Genomic DNA, 24,951 nt, shown 5'->3' on the forward strand with positions numbered 1-24,951 from the left:
ATGGTATGAACATACATGCCCTAATCAGAGGGATTCATCCATCACATCATCCCCCAATATCACATAACCCCGATAGTTGCAATGGCCAAGCAATCACAGGTCTCTGGCTACTCCTCGTGACCCAGCCTCCCAGTCTCTCAACTACACCATCCAACAATACACATTGCCCCTGCTGGTGCCACACTCATTAGATTGTTGAAAGCATCCAAAATGGAAAGAAACAGTTACTGAGATTTATCCATCCGGATTAGATGTCTAGGTGCCCAGCAGCACCTGCACAAGTGCGGGACTGATATCGCCCCAGCAGATAAAAGGTTTTGATGAAGGAAGCTGGCACGTTTCCAAGCCTGGAGAAATGTTTTCTCTCAAGCGATGGCACGAGCTGCCGCACCTACTGACAGCCAGCCATAGGTGCCAACAAGGCACAACTAAACCCCTCTGGCCCCTTCACGATGTTCTCTACAACAAAATACCTTGTGCCGTGTGTCCAGTGAGAGGGAGCCAGTGACCTCAATCAGAGGATGCAATGCCAGGCACTGTCATCCTCTCGATTCAGGTCAAAGACAGTCTCAGCTCCCAGCTACAGTCCACCAACACCCCTTGGACACCACATGCTCCAGAGTACAAACTAGCACAGATCCAATGGTTGGAAGCTTGAGTCCATCAGACTCTGCAAGCTTCCCCTGCACTCCTCAAACTCCTCATATCCCAGCAGCTCAGGTGAGCTGCTGATCTTTACGAGCACACTCCTCTGCACAGTGTGACCATGGCTTCGTCAGGATGGTCCTTGTTCCAACCGAAGCTCACTTCCCCCTGCTTCCCCACACCCTGCGCAACCCTTACAATCTTGTGGAAATTGGGAGATTCTTTGTGTCCCTGGGATCTTGGGGGCGGAGGCCAACCAACCATCCCCTGGAGAGTACCTCCAATTGGCCCTTAGCTGCAGGCCAACAATGTCTGGGCAAAACCTACAAAGTGATAGTCCCCTTCCCAGAGCATGACAAGCTCCAGGATTCCATAAGTCAGCAGATAATCTAGTTGCAATCCCTCCTGCCCTAATGATTCATCATGTTGATGCCCCAGCATCAAACCAAAGTAGTTTGGTTCCAAATCCAAAACTGTCGCTAACTTCCAAGGCCAGTGCACTAGTAGTTATACCCATAATGGCCTTTAAAGATGTGATCAGTTCAAATGGCCACCTTTGAAATGCACAAGTCCTCTTTCAATGTTGCCCTGTCTGCCATACTACCCCTGGAGGTTTGATCAATATCTTTTAGTGGGGCCAAGACCTTGCCCCTTGAAATGTAAGTCCAAATTCCACCCCCACACAACTGTCCCAGCAAGGACCCTCAAAGTCACAGGTCTGCAGTTTCCCTTGAGCCCCTAGTTTATTGCCTTCCATCAGGAATGCACAGATGTAGCTATTCCCCCAGCACCCATATGTGAAATGGAGACAGGCAGACAGGCACACACACAGTGCCATGAGCATCAAAATGCTCACTTTGCCAAAATGACAATTCCACGTAAGTATTGTCGAATCCACACTCCCTATCAGAGAGGATTCACCATTATGAACTCATCAATATGAAACACTATACTGCAACTATTCTGCACATAGGAAATACTGCTCAATACCCTTTTCCTACATTCCCCCATGCTAATCCAATGTCCCGTTGTACTGAACACATCATCTAGTGCCATTCACAACCCTTGCATGTAACATATACACACACCCTGTCCCCAGAGAGAACTCCGATATAGCAAGAGACATGCAGAACCTTGGCACGTAGCTTTTTAAATGCAAAGCAAGTAACAGTAACCTGCACACACAGACCTCACCAAGGTAAACCTGTGTTACTAGCAATGAGCTACCTCAGTGGATGGGCCAACCAATGCAGCAGCCTGTGCAGGAATGTTCGAGGTACATGCCCTGGGTATATGTCTTACCCCTAGACAAGGAACTTATAGCTAACTCGAACCAGCCAGTCATGTATATACTAATCACCAGTATTTATAAGACAAGCACGACGCTTTGGGGTGTCAAACGCACTCAAAGTCCTAAGCCAGCAAAAGAAGGTCCAAACATGAGTTTGGCAGCCAAAAAGGCTAGTGGAGACCACACAAAAAGATGCCAGGTGTAACACTAATGTAAATAAATCACACCATGAAACATTACATTTGTTTCAGTGCTCCTGCAGAACAAATGTTTTTCCTACCACAAAAGTCGAAAAAAAACTGTTAATCATTTACTGTGTTCAGCGCAGGTGATTTGTTCTACTTCTGTTGTCAGGTGCATCACATGTTCACTGGGCTGTTAAATTGTTGTATTGAAGTTCTGGGAAGTGTTTTGAAGACTTCTTACAATTTGAAAGACTTTTTATTACCTAATATGCTTTGCTTGATAATAACAGGACTAGAAGAAGACAGTCAGTGTATCTTTATGGTGTAGGTCATTGGAAGTGGAAATGCTGCCTCTACCTTGACATTCAGTCAATTGTTTTCTGATCTATAGCTTTGTTTACATATTTATATTTACTTAGACGTCTGCAATTAAGCAGAGTATAAACGTCATGCCTGAGGACGTTGTTATTGCTAAGAAAGGGTCGACCAACCACTGATAAGACTCTACATAAAACTTGTACATCAGCAGGGGGGCAATAGTGAAAGGCCCAGCATATTATGTTTCTGGGATCATCCAAGATCCCAGGGAATCCCTATATTTTTCCAAAGCATGCATTTTAGTTCCAACTGATAAACACAGCCTATCCCAATGTAGCCTGTTGAGAGCAGCATGAACCTTTTCCTGTACTTGCAGAAACAATAGGATTTTTTGTAAAACAGCTGCATTTACCAGAAATACCAACAATACTGCTAGGAACTTCAAAAAGAAGTATTATAGTGTTCAAAAATACGGTATGACAAGTACGGTGTCCAAATACGTTTTGGACTCATTTATTCAACCTACAGAATGCTATATGAATGAATTTCAATTGATGTTGTTATCTTTGTAAAGCCCTTATGCGACTGACTCGCAAAAGGCATCCTATATAAATTCTGGTCCAACACCTCACAACAATGAGCCTTTCACAAACACATGGGGCCTTATTTATGAAGGCCTTGCGCCACCGGTGCGTCACTTTTTCCCATGTTAAAAGTGACGCACCGGCGGCGCAAGGCCTTCATAAATACGGCCCATGGTATCTTCCATAATGGACAAATTAAGAGATATGCATGCTAGATTAGCATTCTTGTACCTCTAGAAATAATTAATTTTATAGTAGTGGTCAGAAAGCTGGTTATTAACTTAGCAGGGTGGTGCTACTACCAACTTAACAAATACACTCTGGTTAGTTACAAAACGGTTTTGAGGAATTTCCAGGTATTTGTGTCACTGGCAGCAGTGTGATTCCGCAGAGAAATATCTGTTAAGTTTTAGCTGTGCCAAACAATTTTGAAGTCAAGAAAATAACAGAATACAATTCCCAAACCAATTTCGAAAAAAATGATGCCATAAGGACATCAAGGTGATTAAAATCAGATAAGGGGAGCTGAAGATATGATTATTTTTAACCAATTGCATGCGAATGACGGAACCATGCCGTCATGAGCCACGGGTGGCGTGTGCTCATGATGGCGTGGTTCCGTCATGTGGCTGCCGCTCCGCCTACGGGACATTAATTCCCCTGTGCAGGCGAATTAATGAGCGGGCTGGGCCGTGACGGAACCACGCCGTCATGAGCACATGCCACCCGTGACTCATGACGGCCTGGTTCCATCACGAGCACAGCGGCACTGCGCCCACCCCGTGCTGTGGCGAACTTCGTGCCGTGGTGAAGGGGTTATGAGGCAAAAAACTTCAATAAAACACAATGTGGGAAACAGAAGTTGATGTTTGAGGTTAACCCGAATTCAAGTGGAATTTCAGGATGGCCACAATGGAGTGGAAGTCTTTTAAGCCAATTATGCAACACTGATCAACGTTTTTACCTTATAACGTATATCAATGATATGTGGCAAGCCAGTTCTAACAAGATTATTCACAGGTCACAAAATACTGTTTTATAAAGTTACTATTCCACCAAAGTTATTAAAATCCCCTTTCATAATAGTATTAGCTTTTATATCCTTAGTGGAAGGTAACTTTTATTGACGGCTCTACAGCTTGCCGTGACCAAATATAAAGTGGTGATTTTATTCCTTTCCAAATCTGTTGATGTAGTGATAAATGTTGTGTATGTATTCACTGTGTGGCACACTTCACATAATCTAGTACACCCCAATTTCTATCTAATAGGTACTGACCCTGTAGGCTTTCAAGACACTAGTTAGGGTCAACTTATTTACTATATGAACGTAGATTTTACTTCAAGGCAAAGCCAGTTTTCCTTTCGTGTGTCATTTTAGTTCTTTTAAACTGTAGCCTACCCATGCTCTCTAGAGCTGTATATTAGTTATAATATATTTGAGTAGTTTAAATGTACACTGCACTGCACTCAAGCATGATATGTAACTTGCATGGCACTGATGCAAAAGGAGAGTTCATAAACAGATATGAATCAGGGGCGACGATGCAGAAAATATGCCTTTCCTCCTGCTGTGTATTGTATTTTATTTCACATGGTTTGTTGGGTTTTGTCTTTAAGATAGTATTGATCTTGTACACTATAAATTGAAAGAGCTTGGCATTGAAAAGCAACTTAAGGGACAATATTAATTTTCTTTGTGTTATGAATGACCCTCAACTGGCATATCAACAATTCAATAAATCATAGGAAGTGTTCATATGTTCCACTGGTGTAGGATGCAAATTGGCACAGACTACCTTTATAGCTTCAAAGATAAACACTGTCTTTCCTTTGATTAATGAGTAGCAGCTGGCGTGGGAGGTCTTTGGAAGTCCAGGGAGTCGTATATATAGTGCTGTGGTGCTTGCTTCACAAATATTGTCATTGTTAATTGAGGATTTATCTATGCATCTATGCTGGAGAATGGGGCTCTGACTACCTAACTCTGCAGCTGCTGTGAAGAGTAGGTAAAGAGCATGCTTTTCGGTCCATGTATTGGTGTTACTTCCTGCATAAAAGAATGCATCATGACATAATGAATTTTTGACATGTGGAAATCCATGTACAGTATTCAAGAGTCTTGGCACTTGTACACTTAGGCCGTGATTAAAAGTCTGGTGGTCTGAGGACTGGCAGACTCACAGAGGTGCAGTGGTAATGGTCCAGCCACCACCGCTTCGGCGCTCTGACCACCCAATTACAGCTAGGCCTGTTGGACTGCCATCGCAGTGCAGATGTTGCCAGGGAAACACCGTTCCCTGGTGGTGATGCAGCAGTGTAGAGGCAGCAATATGCTTGGTGGGACCACCGCGGTCCCGCCAAGCATATTACCAGTTTCCTCTCCGCGCAGGTTTTCATGGTGGTTCCTCCAGCATGAAAACCGTGATGGAGAGGAAACAAAGGGGGCCCTACAGGGTCCACTGTTGGCCATGTTCACGGGGTGCATGCAGAGTGGCACAACATGTGCCCCGCTGTGTGCATACACCACAGTTCCGGCATGGCATGGACTTTCCAGTCCATGCTGTGCAGGAATTGTTTTTGTCATTCCCATTGCCGTGCCCATTTTCAGAGGCACTGCCGTGGGAACTCCAAAAACAGCCTGCCAGACACAAGGTTACTCATAATCTGGTGGGAGGCCTGACCACGGGTTTGACAGAGTGGGAGCGGGCCGCCAACATGGTGGTCTGCTCCCGGACTGCCATACTCGGGCTCTTAGTGATTAATACTTTGAAAGAGTATATTCACTGCTAATCAGATGGAGGAATGTTGTGCAGAGGTCTTTGGTTTGATCTGTTTGCGGCCGCGGCCGCTGCAGGTAAGAGCGGTGGGGTTAGCTGGAGGGGAATTTCGAGAGACGACCACAAGGGAAAATTAAAACACTGTGGCTGATGTGTGGTGAGTTGTTAGTTTTGCAGGTATGCAGGCCAAAACACAATATGAATACAGCTAAAGACAACAATTCATATTGCGAATGGAGTATTCGCAACATGAATTGTTGTGCCAATTTGATTACAACATTGTTTGGAATGTACAAAATAATTTTCGAAAACAGTACTTACAGGTCTTTTCTTTCATCCTTCTCTGTTTTTGCACATTCTCTTTAGTGTGTTGGAGGTGAATAACGTTTCCTAACATTACTCAAACGACGCTCATGCCCACTAACAAATCCCCCATCTGCTACCTTTCTTTAAAGAAAAACACTGCAATTGTCACAGACAATCACCACAACTTACTTGTAATACTGGTGTAATCTTTTTGGCAAATATTTTTAAGCACCTTCTATTGCTCTTCTGCTCACCTGCATTCACGATGACAGCAGGATAGCAGTAGATGTGGCAATATTAATCAGGCTTCTTGAAAGTAGTATAACCCTATCAAACTGTCACTGTCAAAACCTGCTAATGGCAGCCTGCATTGAACGAAGATGTGGTGTAAAAAAATGAGAAGCTGCTCATAGTGTATATTTGTTGAACTTCGATCCTTCTGAGGTACTTCTCTTACAGATTATCTTTTAATTAAGTTTGGCAAAACAAATTCCACTGTAGTTCGGAGTTTTCACTGAAAAAACAAATGCATTTTTCTCAGGTCTGTTTTTACTAGTGGATTAGCAACGACTCGTGAGACAGTTCAATTAATGTATCTTATTGCAACATTGATGAACTAGTTTGGACTAATGCATCCATTTTAGAATCAAGCTTGAAAGACCAATGGTTACGTTCTTCCAGGTGCAACCTCCCTTTCATCATTTTGAGATCACTAAAACTAATACTTTTGAACAGGGTGATAATCAACACTTACTCTGATTGGTATTAATTCACATTATTGCCACTGAGCTAGAATGACATATTTCCTCTGTACAAGATTTCACTGGAAAAAGGAATCAGTGAATCATCAAAAATAACATTGGTGTTGAAGAATGCTCCTTCAATTGCACTGGCGGCTCCTCGAAGGAGTGCTGTGGGGCGGTGAGGCGGTGTGGGGGATGGGCAGGGTGGTGGGTAGTAACTCTGGCATACGGCCAAACGGAGGTAGGTAAATAAATAAATAAAACGAATTACATTGCGCGCGCTGCATTGCAGCGATTCAATTGTTCTTATAGATCTAACTCTCATGTGGAAGGTCTCCATCAATTTACAGGCTAGGCTCCACAAATGTATTCTATATAAACTTCTCATGGAAAAGTCAGCCCTTGGAACTACTTTAGTCACATCTATTATCAATGGAGACGTGGGTACACAGAATATTTGGGAACATTTGACCAAGCTTAAACTAGACCACAAGGTCCACTTTGAGAATTCATTTTTGTTAGATGTTTGTGGAATCATAATATTCTCATTATAAAGTTAAAAGAAGTACCACACTATGTAAGAAAGTGAATGTATGAATAGTTGTAAAGCACAACTGCTACCCCTAAGGGAATCCTGACTCTGTGAGATCGAATGCCATGGTAAAAGACAAAGAGAGGAGTTAGCTAGGGAAAATTGTGCCACCAAGCTGTTAGATGCTTCCTGAACACAGTAAAAAGGAACAGAAGGAAAAGAGGTCTTGTTTTTATTTGCAAGATAAACAAATAAGCATCCATGTAAGCTGCTATGCTTAAAGCATGGACGACATCCAAGATTGGGTGAAGATTAGCACAATTGTCAAGTAGGGTTGTAATTAATTGTAATATTGGAGGGCCCTATATTAAGGCGAGCATGGGAGGAGATGGAAAGAACCTCGAACAAAACTCATTTGCCTCTGGTCTGCTAGTGTGATGATTTGAAATACCCTGTAAAAGAAGAGCTAGGGGGTCGATTTAAGACCAGGCATGCAGTGGCATTCTGTATAAATTGAAGGTGATTATGAAATAAGAGTTTGAAATAAAATAAAAGTATTTATTTATTTTATTTTTATTTTAGGTTTTTATAGAGCGCGTAGTCACCCAAGAGTATCCCAGCGCTAAACCTCAAGTTCCTGATGGCTGAAGTAGGGGATGTCGAAGATTAAGGGAAGAGAAGGGTTTTGAGAACCTTCCTGAACCGCAGGAGGTTAGGTTCAGATCTGAGACTCAAGGGGAGCGCGTTCCATTTTTTCGCTGTATTGACTGAGAAGCGGCGGCCACCTGCGCGGGCCTTCTTCACCCTGGGAACCATGATAAGGTTTCCATGGTCTGACCGAAGCGCTCTTGTAGGTCTGTAGGGTGTGATCCAGTTGTTGAGGATTGGTGGACCTGCGTTGTGCAGTACCTTGTGGGCCAGGCAAAGGGCCTTGAATATCACTCTTTCGCTGATCGGGAGCCAGTGTAACTTTTTCAGTGCAGGTTTGGCTGATGTTCTGGCTGGAGTATTCGTAAGCAGTCGGGCTGCGGCATTCTGGGTTTTTTGTAATATTTGGAGGGTGGTTTCCGGGGCTCCCAGGTAAATGGCATTGCTGTAGTCCAACCTGGACACAATTAGGCCTTGGATCAGCAGTAGTCGGGACTGGAATGGGAGTAGGGAGAGCACCTTTCTGCATGATCTTAGTAAGCCATAGCAAATGCCGGCCGTTTTTCTTACCTGTGTTCTGAAGGTGAGATCTTTCTCTAACCATACTCCCAGACTCTTAACTTCCGTCTTGGGGGTAGGGGGTTCCTCCATACAGGCGGGCCAGATGTTTGGGGGTAGATTCAGAGTTTTGTGCCCTAGGAGAAGGATCTCCGTTTTTGACCCATTTAATTTTAGGGCTGAGTCGCTCATCCATTGATGGATATTGGAGAGGCAATCATGGAGATTGGAGGGCTCTAGCTTGGGGTGAGAGAGAGTTACCACCAGCTGAGTGTCGTCAGCATAACTGACGATGGTGACTCCAAATGGAGAGACCAGCTCCTCTAGTGGGGCCATGTACACGTTAAACAACGTGGGGCTTAGTGATGAGCCCTGTGGCACACCACACCGGAGGGGGATGGAGGGGGAGCGACTTTCACCTTCCCAGACTTGGAAAGAGCGTTGGGAAAGAAAGGACGTGAGCCATTTCAACGCTGTGTCTTTCACTCCGATGTTTTCTAGGCGTTGGGTTAAGACCTGGTGGCTGACAGTGTCGAAGGCCGTGCTCAAGTCTAGGAGGACCACTGCCACTGATCCTCCTGTATCGAGAATTTCTCTGGTCTTCTCTACTGCTGCGAGGAGAGCGGTGTCAGTGCCCTGACCTGGTCGAAAGCCTGTCTGTGAGTTCTTGAGGAGGTGCTTTGTTTCCAGGAATTGTGACAGCTTTTTATTCGCCAGTTTCTCGGCGACCTTAACTATCCAGGGGAGGAGAGAGATTGGTCTATAATTAGATAGATCCGCAGGGTCCAGCGATGGTTTCTTGAGAAGCCCTTTTACGACTGCCTCCTTCCAACTTAAAGGGACTTCTCCTTGGGCTAACGAGATGTTGATGAGGGCGGTCAGCTGGGGCACTATGGTGCGGGTGATATCTTTGAGGAACCTTATGGGTACTGGGTCACTGGGGGCGCCACTCTTGGTTGATGCAAATGTTGCTGCAACTTCCTCAGTAGTGACTGGGCCGAATGACGCCAGATAGGGCGTATCGGGTTTCGCGGGGGGATTCCACTGTAAGGGAGGTAGGTCCTTAACTTTCCCTGTGGTATCGACTTTAGCAGCAGGGAGAGAGGCAAGGATTTTTTGAATTTTTTCGTCGAAAAATGTGGCTAGATTGACGCATTTTTCTTCTGCTGCTTTGGAGTCCATAGGTTTCTGCGGGGGGTCCGGGACATGGAGGAGCTCTTTAAGGATAGTGAAGGTCTCCTTAGCTGAGCAGGAGGAATTCTTTATTTTTTCCTCGTAGAAGGCACTTTTAGCATTGTGGAGAGCTTGTTTATACGCTTTTATAGATAATTGATAGGCGTCTTTCTCCTTCACCGACTTATTTTTTCTCCAAATGCGTTCTGTCCTTTTGCACTCCTTCCTTAATGCATTAAGGGAGGGTGTGTACCATGGAGCAGGGTTGATCCTTTTGATGTGTTTAAGGGTGCTGGTTAGTGGGGCAAGGCTGTCTAGGGGGTGGGTGAGCCATCCGTTAAATTCTCTGTCAGCTGTGTTGGGATCCGCGGAGAGAGGTATGGTGGATTCCATGAACTTCGCTTCCCACTCCTCTGGTATCAGCTTGTGCCACCGTCTACCTAGTGTCCTGGTTTTCTGTTTTAGGGCCGGGGTGGTCTGGAGATGCCAATACATGGGGACCAATAGGTGGTCTGTCCATGGGAGGGGGGTAGGGTCTTGGGTTTTAAGGTTCCTGATATTTGTAAAAATCGGGTCCAAAAGCTGGCCTTTCTCATGGGTGGCTTTTGAGTTCAGAAGATGGAGGTCGGCCGATGTAAGGTCTGCTAGTAGGTTAGCTGCGGTGTTATCCGAAGGGTCTAGGAAGTGCAAGTTAAGATCCCCTAGGAGGAGGAAGTTGGAGGCTGTAATTGTTTTTAGTATAATGTGATCCATCAGGGTGCAGGAAAATTCTCCTAGCGAGCCTGGCGGTCGGTACACTAGTAGTCCCGATAGTGAGATAGTTGGCGAGATCTGGAAGGTGAAGTTGCAGTTTTCACAGTCTTTGACAGTTCCACTTTCGATCCTACAGGTAAGATGGTCTTTGTAAAGTATGGCTAGCCCGCCACCTCTGCCGACCGGTCTGTTCGAAGAACAAATTTGATAACCTGGTGGGACTGCATTGACCATGTCGAAGTCACTGTTAGGTGTCAACCATGTCTCAGTCAGAAACAATACGTCCAACATAGAATTCTGGGCGAGGATATTTATTTCGTGAGCATGTTTTACAAGAGACCTACAGTTCAGAAGGCCGAATCGAAGTACTTGGCCGCGTTCCGTTTCCTCTGTCAAGTTACAGAGGGTGCATCCTGTGAAAGGGGTGTCTTCCTTAAGGATGAATTTACACTGAGGATGTTTATTAGTGTTCCAAGCTCGAAGCGTATCTTGGGTGTGGATTATACGCCTTTGCGAGTTGGGCATAGTGTCTAGGCCTGAGGCCGTCTGGGCCCGGACGGGCCCAGACGGGCTTGCCTTTGGCGCGCCTTCGGTGCGCTGACGGCGCGCCCGATGCGCCCGTCCGCTGCGCGTCCGGTGGTTGCACATCTTTTTAGGGGTGGAAAAGGGGCGTGTGGGCGTGGCCTAAGGGTAGGCGTGGCCTCGTCCCTCGCCGTCAATGGCGGCTGGATTGGATTGTTTACTTGGTGTTCGCTACAGCGCTAAATCCGCTGTGAAGGCGAATCTCTGTCAAGCTCTGGTGATGCCAGGAGGGTAAGTGCAAGTTTAAAACACAAAATCAAGTATTGGGTGACACAGGTGAAACAATTTTTAAAAGTAGGTCAGCTCCCGGCTTCCGCCTCAGGAGTGTGCGAGGTTATTTGGTATAGCGTGCTTTTAGTCAGCGTTTTATACACAGGTGGGCGTGTGGGCGTGGCCTAAGGGTAGGCGTGGCCTCGTCCCTCCCCGTCAATGGCGGCTGGATTGGATTGTTTACGTGGTGTTCGCTACAGCGCTAAATCCGCTGTGAAGGCGAATCTTTGTCAAGCTCTGGTGATGCCAGGAGGGTAAGTGCAAGTTTAAAACACAAAATCAAGTATTGCGTGACACAGGTGAAACAATTTTAAAAAGTAGGTCAGCTCCCGGCTTCCGCCTCAGGAGTGTGCGAGGTTATCTGGTATAGCGCGCTTTTAGTCAGCGTTTTATACAGAGGTGGGCGTGTGGGCGTGGCCTAAGGGTAGGCGTGGCCTCGTCCCTCGCCGTCAATGGCGGCTGGATTGGATTGTTTACGTGGTGTTCGCTACAGCGCTAAATCCGCTGTGAAGGCGAATCTCTGTCAAGCTCTGGTGATGCCAGGAGGGTAAGTGCAAGTTTAAAACACAAAATCAAGTATTGCGTGACACAGGTGAAACAATTTTAAAAAGTAGGTCAGCTCCCGGCTTCCGCCTCAGGAGTGTGCGAGGTTATCTGGTATAGCGCGCTTTTAGTCAGCGTTTTATACACAGGTGGGCGTGTGGGCGTGGCCTAAGGGTAGGCGTGGCCTCGTCCCTCGCCGTCAATGGCGGCTGGATTGGATTGTTTACGTGGTGTTCGCTACTGCGCTAAATCCGCTGTGAAGGCGAATCTCTGTCAAGCTCTGGTGATGCCAGGAGGGTAAGTGCAAGTTTAAAACACAAAATCAAGTATTGCGTGACACAGGTGAAACAATTTTAAAAAGTAGGTCAGCTCCCGGCTTCCGCCTCAGGAGTGTGCGAGGTTAAAAGTACATACATTAGCATATAATGTATAATGTTAATGAGATATATTAATAGTAATCTAGATTGGTATCCTGTTTTTTTCACACAAGTTCACCATACATGTGCAAGAGATAATAAGTGCTCAACCCTGATCCACAGAACGAGGATTTAGAAACATGTACCCCCTCAAACAGAATTTTTGTAAAAATGTACCAGTAAGGTGGAATTTCTACTGTTATAAATTTAGGGTAGGTTCAGGTTTGTAAGCATTTCTTAGTGGGTATAACTACAAATGTAGATAAAAACGTACAAAACTCGAACCATTTTGCGTATTCCTTTGCAATTAGTTTTACTTATCATAAAAAGCTGAAAATGTGGTCATGTCACAGGCAGGCGACGGCATATTTAATGGGCGAATTATCTAAATATTGTGGGGGAAAAAAAGTGACACAAGAATATTGTGGAAACATTTTTATCTACTCAAAAATATCATGCAACAGAATTTAGAAGTTAAGAACAGTGTACGTTTTGGTATATAATATTGGTTTTCAATATCAAAGCATATAATATTGATTTCTCAGAATAGTTGTATAAAATATAAAATATGTTTTTTAATTCATCATTATAAGGCATTAATATTAAATCAATGTTTGTATTTATGTTTTTTGTAAAATCGTAATTTATAATGTGAAAGTTATTTGTTTTATTTAATTCGAACATTTTATTTCATTAATGGTTTGTTGGAATTGTGGGGATTAGGCTGGCAACCTATATATAATGTACATCATAGTGTTTACATTCTAATGACCTTTTAATATAAATGTAATTATTCTTTTATAATTAATTATACAAATTGTTCAATTGATTAATTGGTATTGTAATTATGTGTTGCCCTTTATGAATTGGTAATTTTTTGATCAGGTTATTTAATAATAAAAAAAACAATAGTTTTGTATTTATAACCTGTGCTTATGGTAAATGTTTTATTTAATATTGCTAAAGTTTCATATTTATATATTTTTAATTAATATAAATTATTTGTTGGATTTTTTGGGGTAGCAGTGAGAGGAGTGTTTCTTTAATGTATACATTTGTATATCAAATGTGTTTAGAAAATGTTATTCTGTTTTGTGTTTAAATGTTGTTTTTTAAAGTTCAGAAGTTGAATAGTAAATCTGACCTCTCCTCCAAAGTCTACCACTTTTCCTGCTTTTACTTATGTTGGAGTGGGAATAATAAATCTTACCCCTCCAAATCCAGCAACCTTCCTACTGTTGCTACAATTGGAGTGGGAATAGTAAATCTAAAGGGTCCAAAATCCAACACATCCCCCACTGTTTCTCAGATTGGAGTGGGAATTGTAAATCTAACCCTTCCAAGCTCCAACACTTTCCCTACTTTTGGTTATATTGGAGCGAGAATAGTAAATCTGACCACTTCATAGTCCAATAAATACCCAAGAGAGTCTTAGGGCTATTACGATGTTGGTCAGAGTTGCCTCCGACCGACATCGTCTCGCTGTGGGAACCGACCGACTATAATTTGGTGTTTCCGAACACCGAATTACAATGCGACCGCACATGGTGCGGTTGCAAACCCATTTTTCTATGGGATCTTGTGCTGCGGGTGGAAACCATCTGCAGCACAAGCTCCCATAGAGAAATAAGAGTTTGAATAAATCTCAGCATTGTGTAGCAGGCACCTCATGGTGCCTGTCACACAGTGCAAGGGTTTTTCCTCAGTCCACCAACGAGGCCGCAGAGGGATGGGGCAGCAGGGCCCTCAAAGTTGCTTTCTCACAGTCTTTCCATTTTGGAAAGCCCAACATGGATAGGCTGCTGGAAACCGACGTCATAATCCCAATGGCGGAAATGCAGTCCTTAAGGGTTTATGATGGGTATCCGAATGGCCGACAGGCTCTTTGAGTAGGATTGACCAGATGGTTAACACTCTGACCGCTGACATTGAAATTCGGCGGTCAGACTGTAAACCAACAGTGTCAGTCGGTAAGTCTCCAATGAGCGGTCAGAGGCTTACCAACGGACATCGTAATGAGGACCTATATGTCTACGAGGTCAGGTGATTGGTGGCAATATATCTAACGATGTTAGAGGATCTGCACCCTGGTAAAGTTGATGCATCTCTTGCATCTCATGGACATATTAATAGGATCCTCTCCCACAGGTACCACCAGGTTAACTCTCTCTTGTGTATTTATTGAAGATATTCGGGAGGCGGAGGGTAGCCCCATTTGGCTTCTCCTTCCCTCTTGGTTATTTACACTTCAGTGTACAACACGTTCACTGGTGTTGCTCAGATTAGAGTGGGTATAGTATATCTAAACCTTCCAATGTCTAACCTTCCCCTATTTTTGTTCAGACTGGAATGGGTATTGTAAATCTAACCCATGCAAACTGTAACACTTTCCCTGCTTTTGCTTAACTCAGAGCAAAAAACCCAAATTTGATCCCTTGAAAGTCAAACACTTTCCCCACTATTGCTCAGTTTGCAGTAAAAATAGTAAATCTAACCCCTCCATACTCCTACACTTCTCCTGAGTCTGGTTACATTGAAATGTAAATAATAACTTTGCTCCCTCCAAAATCCACTACTTCCCTATTGTTGCTTACATTTTAGTGGTAATATATGTTTGATATAATATTAGTGTATCACAATATTTTTGTTACCAATTTGTTGTATTTCAACCATTTAACAGGAGTGTGAGTAAATGGATTTATGCACACTCAAAAAAAGAGTTCCATAGAAAGAAATGAAATTGTAAAGGCAAGTTTATCTTAAATGTATCACGTATTGTAGAACAACTGTGATTCTTCATGAAGTATAAAATCTGCTCTAAATGTAGAATCATTATTTGCAAATTTACAGCTTTCCAAGCAAGCCCTTTTTATTTCAGGCAATTTTTTTGTATGATGCATACAAATGCACTGGCGTAGCAAAGATCTGTAATTAAAATAATCATGTTTTTTAGTTGTCTTTTTACTCAGAGCTGTGAATAATAGTTGTTAATATTACTCAATTCATTGATACCCATTTTATCAGACTCATGTGTAGACATTTCCAGATGCACATCACACTCGCTCTCTACATTCAGCATTTGCAAGTGCTCTTCTAGTATCTCTTTTCACTACACTATGAAATGTTTCATTCCGCTCCCCGTAGATACTCTCAAGATGGATTCCAGGTTGCATTGTATAAGATATTGCATTTGGAATGACAGTTTTGGGATGATGCACTCTTCTGTATATCATGCAATAAGCAATTTTCAGGCTTGAAATTGGGAATAACACAGACCCCGGTAATTACCATGTCATTTCCAACAAGCGATTCCCCAATTCTGCGTCTGTTTTGCACACAAATTCTGCACTACTCATTATTGTTATTTAAGAAAGACCCTCCTGATGATTTCCATAAAACTGCAAATTGCCTAATTGCCTAATCTCCACAACGGCCCCTCGCGGCGGGATGCCTAGCTTTCACCTTGCGGATACCCTGCTGGGGTTATCTCACAGGGGAATACCAGGACGGGTTCCCTAAGCAAGCGCTTAGAAACCGCTCGGTGATTTGCGCTATATAAATTCATTTACATTTACAATTGCCAATATTGTTTGTTTAGGTGCAGGAAGGGACACTTTCCTGCACATAAAGAATCATTTCTTGCAACGCAAGTACCCTTGCACTATGGCACAAGTGTGTCTGTGTTGGCACTAGGCAGCTATTATTAGTACCAGCACAAGGGAAGGGTATTGTTGTGAATAGGGTGCATCGCTGCTTTTTTAAAATGACGCATTGCAGTGCTGCAAAATTTGAAGCAGCGCCACCCTATTTTCTTGTAGATATGCCCCTAAAATTCTCGGCCTCTTGGTATTCTATTGAAGTAAGATGACTAGCAAGAAATGAATTATTTAAGCAAATACATACATTTTGTGTTTTGCAACCACAAAGAGCTTTCGTTTTTTGATGAATCACAAAAATTAAATTCACCTAAAAATAAAGAAATTATAATATGTATATATATTTAAACAGTCCCAAAAAATGGCCATAAGCTTATTGAATGAATCTCAAAATGTAAAATAATCAGACGGAAACTGAACAAAATGCTATGAAACAGTATCATAAGATTTTCCTTTACATAATGGAGTAAGCATGCACTGCATGAATAGAATTATTTAGCGTGATGATCTGCATATTTATAGCAGATTTTGGGTAAAGCTAGCGATAGTGGGAGAGAGAAAGATGACATTTTCACTGTGCACACTTAATGCAATCAGGTCCTCCTGAGCCTGGCAAAATACTTGGCCTCTTTATCAAGTAATGCTATGAACTTGTACTTACTGGGGTCAGATAGAGTGCCACGCTCATAAATGGGGCGGATTAGTGCCCTCCTCCATGAATCAGGTAGGGTTGAGCTCAGCAAACAATAATCAAAGAGGCTTGTCAACTGATTACTGATTGGCTCAGAAAAAGGGGTTATATTTATAGAGGGCTTGTGACAGACCATTGGGGCCTGGAACTCCATCTGTCCTTTCCTTTGACATAATTTTTACCAGCCTGTCTAATGCAAGATGGATTTCTACATTAAGAAGGAGCTTTAGGTTGAGGAAGATGCTCCCTGAGTTAAGAGGAGCTAAAGGTTCTGATTAGAATGAGAAGGAATGTGCTTTCTCTCAACAGTAACCATAAAAGCAGAAAAATAAGGAGCATTGGTCTCAAGAGAAGGAAAAGGAAGTCCACCTGTGAATGTTGACAGGGGCAAGAGATCTAAATTAACTAATAAGCTTCACACAAATAAAATATAAAATGTTATCAAAGTGATACAGTCTTCAAGTTCCCACCAAGCAAGAAACAATTATCATCTAAAAGAACCATAAAAGTACAATTCATAGTGCAATACGAGATATAACAATACTAATATTCACTCCTATAAAAGTCATAACAAATCAAACACAAGTAAACATTGCAAAGTATAACATTGACAGGGCACATCCCATAAGCCAGACAGGAAGAAATGGCAACGGGTAGCTTGGAACAAACATTACTGTCCCTATCAGTTCTCACATTCATTGCCGCTTTTAAAAAAAAGTCACAATACCAAAACAAACATGTTCATAAGAAAGCATCAGAAGGTCATTCAGGACTGGCCTGACCTGTGAAATAATATTCCTCTTCAACAGTGGAAAGATCAACTTTTTCTTTATAACAAAATAGTTGTCAAAAAACATAATGAAGTGTATAGTAGCTTAAGTGGAAATTTGGTCACACTTGCACCTATCAAACTCGTTTACACTAGCCCCTCTACAAGGTGAAGTCAACAGAGATTGAACTAAATTCAATCTGATTCTAGGTAGAAAAAACAATCATTAGTAATATTTACAAAACACAAAGAGGGCTCAATAAATAAAGTAGTTCTCAAAAAGCATGTGCACGAACTGTCACTGTGCTCAGTTCAACAGAATCTTGAGATAATTTTGTCATATTGAGAAAACTGGTTTGCATCCAAGTGAGATTAGATTTCCTGATCCACTCAGGATCAAAGCTCAGGCCTGACAAGTGTGGTTAAACCAAATTTGACATACTTCAGCTATAAAGATGTTTTAATGCCGACAGCCCCTCGCAAATGCCCTGTTTAGCTCTATTTCAGGATTGAGCAACACAGATAGCCATTTCAAAAGGAGACAAAAGCAGTTTTATCAGGGATATAGCCTATGCCAAGCTCTTCATGAATGATATAAGAAGTAGTATTTCCCGGCAGAGCTGGGAGCCGCCCATAAAAATAGTTTTCAACTACTTGAAGGGGCTTGACATCCACAATGCCCCAAACCTCGCTACCATACAAGAGTGCTGTTGCAGATTTACCGGAGTAGATCTTATGTAAGGTTTCCAGGGTTTTTTACCTAATTTGGCCATGAAGTCAAAGTTGGATGAGGAGGATCTCACAAAAGAAAGTTTTTGAATGCAGTAAAGAGGACCATGAGCCTCTTTGATCAAATTGGATGCCCAAGTATAGGAAACATGATACACCTGCAATTTCAAATTGTCCCACCTTATGACTCCTTCTCTTGGCATTTTTTGGACCAATTATAATAATATGAGATTTACCGTATTTGGTACAAGGGTCAGGAGTATACATAAAACTGACAAAGGAGATTAACTGCATCTTATGGTCTGCGGCAATATGTGTTATCAAAACTACATATAAGACGTCAGGAATTACTATGTTCCTCATATGCATTGAGTCACAGCCCCTTTTAGGGCAACTCAGCCTCCAGTTGGTTTGAATAAAGAACCAAAAGTAAAGGGGCTAAAATATAGCCCTTCATGACCCCTGTCATGACCTGAAACTGCTCTGTACAAGCTCTATCTGGTTTAAACCTAACAGAGGTATTCATGTCCATATGTAACTCCACTAAAAAGTAAACTAAGTCAACTTCAAATCCCATAGATATCATTAGTGGCCACAAATGTGTTCCTGTTTACTCTGTCATAAGTGGATGATAAATCCATAAATCCCAAGTGTAAGCTGCAGCTTTTAGCCACTGTAAATTTCCATATATGTTAGTAAAGGTTTAGACGTTAATCTGCTATAGTCCTCCCCACTCTAAATCCGTTTTGCAGGTCAGAAATAAAGTGGTGTTGTTTATCTCACTCCATAAGTCTAACTAGAATTAGCCCTGCAGGACCTTCACAGTTGTATCAAGCAGGGTGATAGTATAAAGCACCACGAGCCAGCCTTATTCTCCTTTTAAAAGACAGGAATTATTACAGAATGAGACCAAGAGGGGGCATTCCTACCTTAATAGCGGCATTAAAAATCTGGGTCAGTAGGGGTATAGAGAGACTGATCTCTTAAAGGAGTTTCCCCATGGGGCCTCTGGCTTTATTCCTGGCCAACTTTTCAATCACCTCAAAAACTTCCTCCACTCATTAATCTGGCGCTAAATGGGAGCATACCCTGGGAACTTCATTACTAGCAAATAGTCAGCAGTTCACTATTCCCAGAATTAAGCGCTGTTTTTTAATGTACAAGCAAGCACTAATTCCTCCCAAACTTCTTCTCTAAGTTAATTCATTCTATGCTTAATGGTAGTCTTGTACTTCTGTCAACCTAATGCCATCCATTCTGTGGCCCTGGGGCACACCTATAGTTCAAGAATCATCAAACCATCTATAAAATGGGGGAGTTGCCTGAGATGAAGACCTTGTAAGTTTGTAATTGATCTAGTTGCAAATCAATATAAAAGAGGCCACATGGGTCTCATATCGAGGTGCCTCCTGAAAGACACACCTCAAACTCATTATGACGTGTTAATTTAATTGTTCATAAGGATGTTATTGACACCATATTCCATTGAATCTTCTGCCTCTGAACGAACAGCCGAAGTCTTGAGCTTGATAGGAGGGGTGTCAAAAGTTATGGTGGAGGATTGGAGCCAAACAATAAAGAGAATATTTGGGTTATGATTACGGTGTTCCTTATTTAACACAGTATAGTCGATTAATATGTAAGATATAATCAATAGTAGTTATCGTTCCTCTTGCCACAAAGGTAGGGCTCATCAAAAGGCTTTTCCTAGGACTAAACCCTTCTCAGCCGATAATCAAACTAAAATCACAAAGTATTTGATTAAAATAAATTCTCTGGTGAGTATGTTCAATATGCACTATGTTGTTTGATTCTTGGTCAGGTCCTAGGTCCCCTCATAAACACGTCTTCACACAATGCAGGTTCAAATCCCGAATGAGCATAACTGGTACATAGGAATCAATTGCTTCCCTGAAACGATTTAGAAAGCCCTTCAAGGATGAAAGATGAACATAAATCATATGAGTGGCATTCAGATTGCAATGGTTTAGCAACAGTAAGCTTGACTCCTTGGAAAATACTTATAGTACAGCCAAAAAATAAGGTGATTCTGTGTTATAAATAGTCACAGTACAGCCTAGAGTGATGAAAAACAGAGTAATTAAACAGCCTATCTCTCTGCCAGGAGTAAAGAAATGGCTGGGAAAAATATTCTCAAGTAATTGAGAAAAAAAAGAGTTTGCTATGTCCCAAGTTTCCTGAAGACAGGCAATATTGTAACCCTTGATAGACTCAATCTGTAGACGGTCCGACACCTTCCTGCTCAGACATGCAATATTCCAATTTACAATTCTCTTTTTTTTTTTTTTGTTTTTTTTACAAGAGCTTGAAATAACTCTCTTTTTTTTTATTAAGAGTACGTGTATACATTATACAAAACAAAATCCATTTGTTTCCAGATTTGAACATACTACATAGCGAAAAATAGTAAGCCTAAACAATTATAAACATGTGTAAAATGAAACATAAAATCCAATGGGAGAAAAGCTTTCATAGTTGAGTCCTTTTAAATCTTAACCAGTACTTTAGCTCACATTCCCCTGACCACTCATCCTTATAGTTCTCCATCTGGCCACTGGTGCCCACAGTCGTAACCCCATCTCTCTTGTTTTTAAACCCTTGTGCTCGTATAGGGCACCCTCGATGTTATGGATGCCCAACAGCCTACATATCCACATTTGAAATGTTGGGGCCTCTACATCTTTCCAAGCAGCTGTTATTAATATCCGTAGTACTGCTACTGCTATAAAAATTAAAGCTTCCTCCTCAATCCTTAATTTTAAATTAATATCACATCCAAGAATGAATAGGGTTGGGGATAAGGTAATTTTAACTTCCAGGAGCCCCTCTAAGAAAGCCAATATCTCCGTTTTAATAGGGTTGAGTTTCTCGCAACCATAGAACATATGAACAATGTCTGCAGAGCCTCTGCCACATCTGGGGCAATTGCTATCAGCGCTCATCCCCCACTCAAACAACTTAGATGGAGTATAATACAAATTAAATAGGGTTTTAAAATGTTGAGCTTTAAGGTTAGAGGAGCGCAGAAATCTCCTATCAAAAGTAAGAGCTCTATCCAAATCAATCTCTGGGTCCACCAATTTCTCAGCCCAGGCTGCCTCGATCTTAAGCATGTCATCTGGGGAACTTTCCATAAGGATTTTATAAAGTCCATTAATTTTACACCCACCTCCCTTCAGATAATCCAATAGAGTGCTTCTTTCCCCCAAAATAATTTGTGGTCTTACTGATCTAATTGTGTTTACCACCTGAAGGTATTTATATTCTTGCCCTTCCTGCAGTGTATATCGTAGCCTTAAATCAGACAGTGATCTGCATGCATCCTTCACCATTATTTGCCCAAGTGTTACAATGCCTTGTTGCTCCCAGTGTCTCCAAGATCCATCCATGCATAGGTTTGGGAAGAGACCAGAGTTCCATAAAGGAGTATGGTGGTTATACCTTGGAATCCCCATTACTTTTTGCACAGATGCCCAGATCCCAGCTATACCCTCAAGTATTTTGTATCGTGATTTCTTGTAATACCTTCTTTCCGGTTTTCTCAAAAGAATCCCAAATGCTTGATCACCCAATGCCAGTTGAAATATCGATAGAATATCATCAGGGCCCCCTTCCTGAGTCACCTTCTCCTGATCGAAGAGGATTGCCATTTCTGTAAGGAGGCAGGACCAGTGGTAATTCCTGATATTAGGCATACCTAACCCTCCCCTTTCCTGAGGTAAAGACATATATTTGTTTGATCTTCTAATCTTGCCATATTGCCACAGGAATTTCATAAAGATTGCTTCAATTTCCTTTATTATTTTATCTTCTAATTTAAATGGGATAGATCTAAGTTTATACAGAATCTTAGGGAACATAGTCATTTTAATGACGTTAGCCCTGCCTATTATTGATAAATGAAGTGTATTCAATCTCCTCAGCTCTTGTTCCATTGATTTCAGGAGGGGTGTAAAATTATCTCCAATTATGTGCCCTGATTGTGAATTAAGTGTTATACCAAGATACACTACTGAATTGACATACCTAGCATCCTTTTTTGTTATATTCTTAGAACAAAGAATTTGGGTCTTAGCTTCATTTGGTCGGTATCTGAAAATTTCCTAAACAAATTTGTCAAGCTGACAATTTCCCTCATAGCAGATTCCGGATCGTTCGTAATAATAGCTAGATCGTCTGCATATGCAAGCAATTTTGTTTGGAATCCTTTTATAATTACTGGTTGTATCTTTATATTGGATAATATCTGTGTAATTAATGGATCTATGTACAGGGCGAATAAGATAGGAGAGATGGGGCAACCCTGCTGAGTGCCTCTCGTTATATTAATTTCCCCAGAGCTCCCACCCATCAGCTGAATCTTAGCTGAGGGAGTAGAATACATTGCTTGTATGGCCTGTCGAAACCTTGGCCCAAACCCCCTCCCCTCTAAAACCTTCCATAGAAAAGACCACCTCACCCGGTCAAATGCTTTTTCTGCATCTAGGAGGACCATCGTGGCTCCTTCCCCCCCGGCAGCACAAATATCAAATATAGTAATCGCTCTTTTGATATGATTCGTCGTATCTCTTCCTGGGATGAACCCATGCTGCCAAGGTGAAACCTCCCAAGACGAGTAGCCAATATCTCGGCATACAGCTTATTATCCGCATTAATAAGGGAGATAGGCCTGTAAGACCCTGAATTTTCTTTGGGCTTGCCCTTTTTGTGGAACACCACGATATTGGTACCCTTCCATGACTCGGGTATCTTGCCAGTAATCATAATCCCGTTAAATAAATCCAAGAGAAGAGGGGATATTTCCTCCCGCAAGCATTTGTATATTTCTATTGGTAATCCATCCGGGCCCACAGCCTTGCCTGCTGCCAGACCTTGCAATCCACCTATTACCTCCTCGATGGTTATAGCCTGTTCCAACTCCTCCCTCTCCTGCTGACCCAATTTTTGACCTATACTTTCCCAGCTGTTAATTGGAGTATCTGTTACCACCTCCTCCAATTTAAAATTCTCAATAGTGTTGGTTAATCTTCAATGAGGCTAATCGGGCCAGTGCTCTGAACAGTCCCCTCAGAGAACACTTTGGTAGGAGATATTAACTGAGTCAATCATTATTGGCAAAGAGATTCAGTGGAAACCTACTTTTAGTGGAGATGGGAGAGACCCCGCCCCTTGGTACTATATACACACTGAGAGTTGTATTAGTTATGAGATGACAAATAGAGTGGGGGGGTGGGGAAACCTAAGGGGTGTACCTAAATACAGGATGGGGTGCAATTTACAAAAGCAAAGTGACGTATGAACCCTCCAACCACCTCTCTCCGATCAAACCATGATAATAATATATTATTATGATAATAAAAATGAGGCTCCTCCAATGCGTGGGTTGCACCAGTGAACAACTTTGCTGTTTTAGTTGGCCATAACATTGGAAGGTGCCAGCCTTGAGCACAGGAACATACATCATAACTATCACATATGGGGAAGCGTCTGGCGGCAAATGTAAAGATGTCTCAGGTGTAAGAGCCTTTGTTCACCAAAGGTTCTCCTTGGGAATTTAAGTTTGGGAGAGGCATTTCTGGAGACTGGTTTAATTGTATATGCACCAGCAGACAAAGACGATCCCACAGTCCCCTGGGGCTGTGGGAGGATTTAGCAACACTTGATCTATAGGCTACACATCCTTGCTATACTGCCCCAGTAGCTTTGCAACTTCCCTCCCCTCTGCCTCCGCCCCTGTGCTGAATCAGCAGGTGTTGCCTGGTGAGGGAACAGACCCAGCACTAGTACTATGTGCAACCAGAAGAAATCGCTTGCCCAAATCATTAAAAAAATCAAGTAATGAAAACCAAAGATCCATTGCAAAAAATAATCTCTGCCTTGCTATACAATTGTAATAATAACAGATCCAAAACAGAGTCAGTACTGCATATATGGCTTCCATAGGTTGCGAGGGTAATTCCTGATCCCCCATTCTAGTACCAGCATCCTTAGTGGTCTTTCTATGTGACTGATCATCCTTTCCCTTGCATGAACAATGTTCCTTTTTTCCGTTTTTGAGCAGATGGGTCAAGTTCAGTGGGGGCATCTGAGTTGGTATTTTGGGAACCCCTAATCATGTCCGTGCTTCCATGAGGGTAAGGTTACTTGAGGGGTTCATAGTTACCAAAAGGGCCATATTGTCCTGAATTTCGATTACTACACGTGGCGATTTGGCCATATCGATCTTTCAGGGCCCCCTAGACCTAGCTCCTCTACAATAGATTGAATCTCATTTGTTAAAAGCCTTACCTCCGTGGTCAGATAGGAGATAATCGAGAAGCCTTTGAGCTTCTCCTTTGGATCGCTGCAAGGAGCAGGAGCTTTACTCTTACCTATCATGCAAGAATGAAAGAGCCGGGGGCAGCTGAAAGGAAGGGGGCTCAGACCTGCCCTATTCAGGCATGGACAGGTGCAGCAGGGCCCACTTTTAGCCTGGCCTTCACCCGGGCCCACATCTGGACGCGCCCCACTTGCATTCGGCACCTCAAAGAGAGAAGCGTGCCTTTCAGGACCTCACCAGCAAGCATGAACCTCCTCTTCCAACTCCATTGGTAGCTGCAATCTAGGCAAGGTGGTCCTGGTGGCCCAGAAATGGCATCCCATGCCATGGGGGGAGCAGCATCCTTTTCAGCACCTCATAAGCCAACAAAAAGCACCTCCTTCACCAGTGGCTGTTGCAATCTTGGCAAGGTAGACTTGGGTGCCTGGAAACAGCACAG

The 24,951-nt window shown here is 42.5% G+C and overlaps 1 protein-coding gene across 1 annotated transcript in view; it reads right to left on the bottom strand.

Moving 5' to 3' along the window:
* The window catches only part of GABRB2 (gamma-aminobutyric acid type A receptor subunit beta2), a 900,075-nt gene that overhangs the window by 401,318 nt on the left and 473,806 nt on the right, over nucleotides 1-24,951 (bottom strand). The window lies entirely within an intron of this gene.

This window comes from Lissotriton vulgaris, chromosome 7, assembly GCF_964263255.1.
Source record: "Lissotriton vulgaris chromosome 7, aLisVul1.2, whole genome shotgun sequence".
In the NCBI taxonomy this organism is placed as follows: domain Eukaryota; kingdom Metazoa; phylum Chordata; class Amphibia; order Caudata; family Salamandridae; genus Lissotriton; species Lissotriton vulgaris.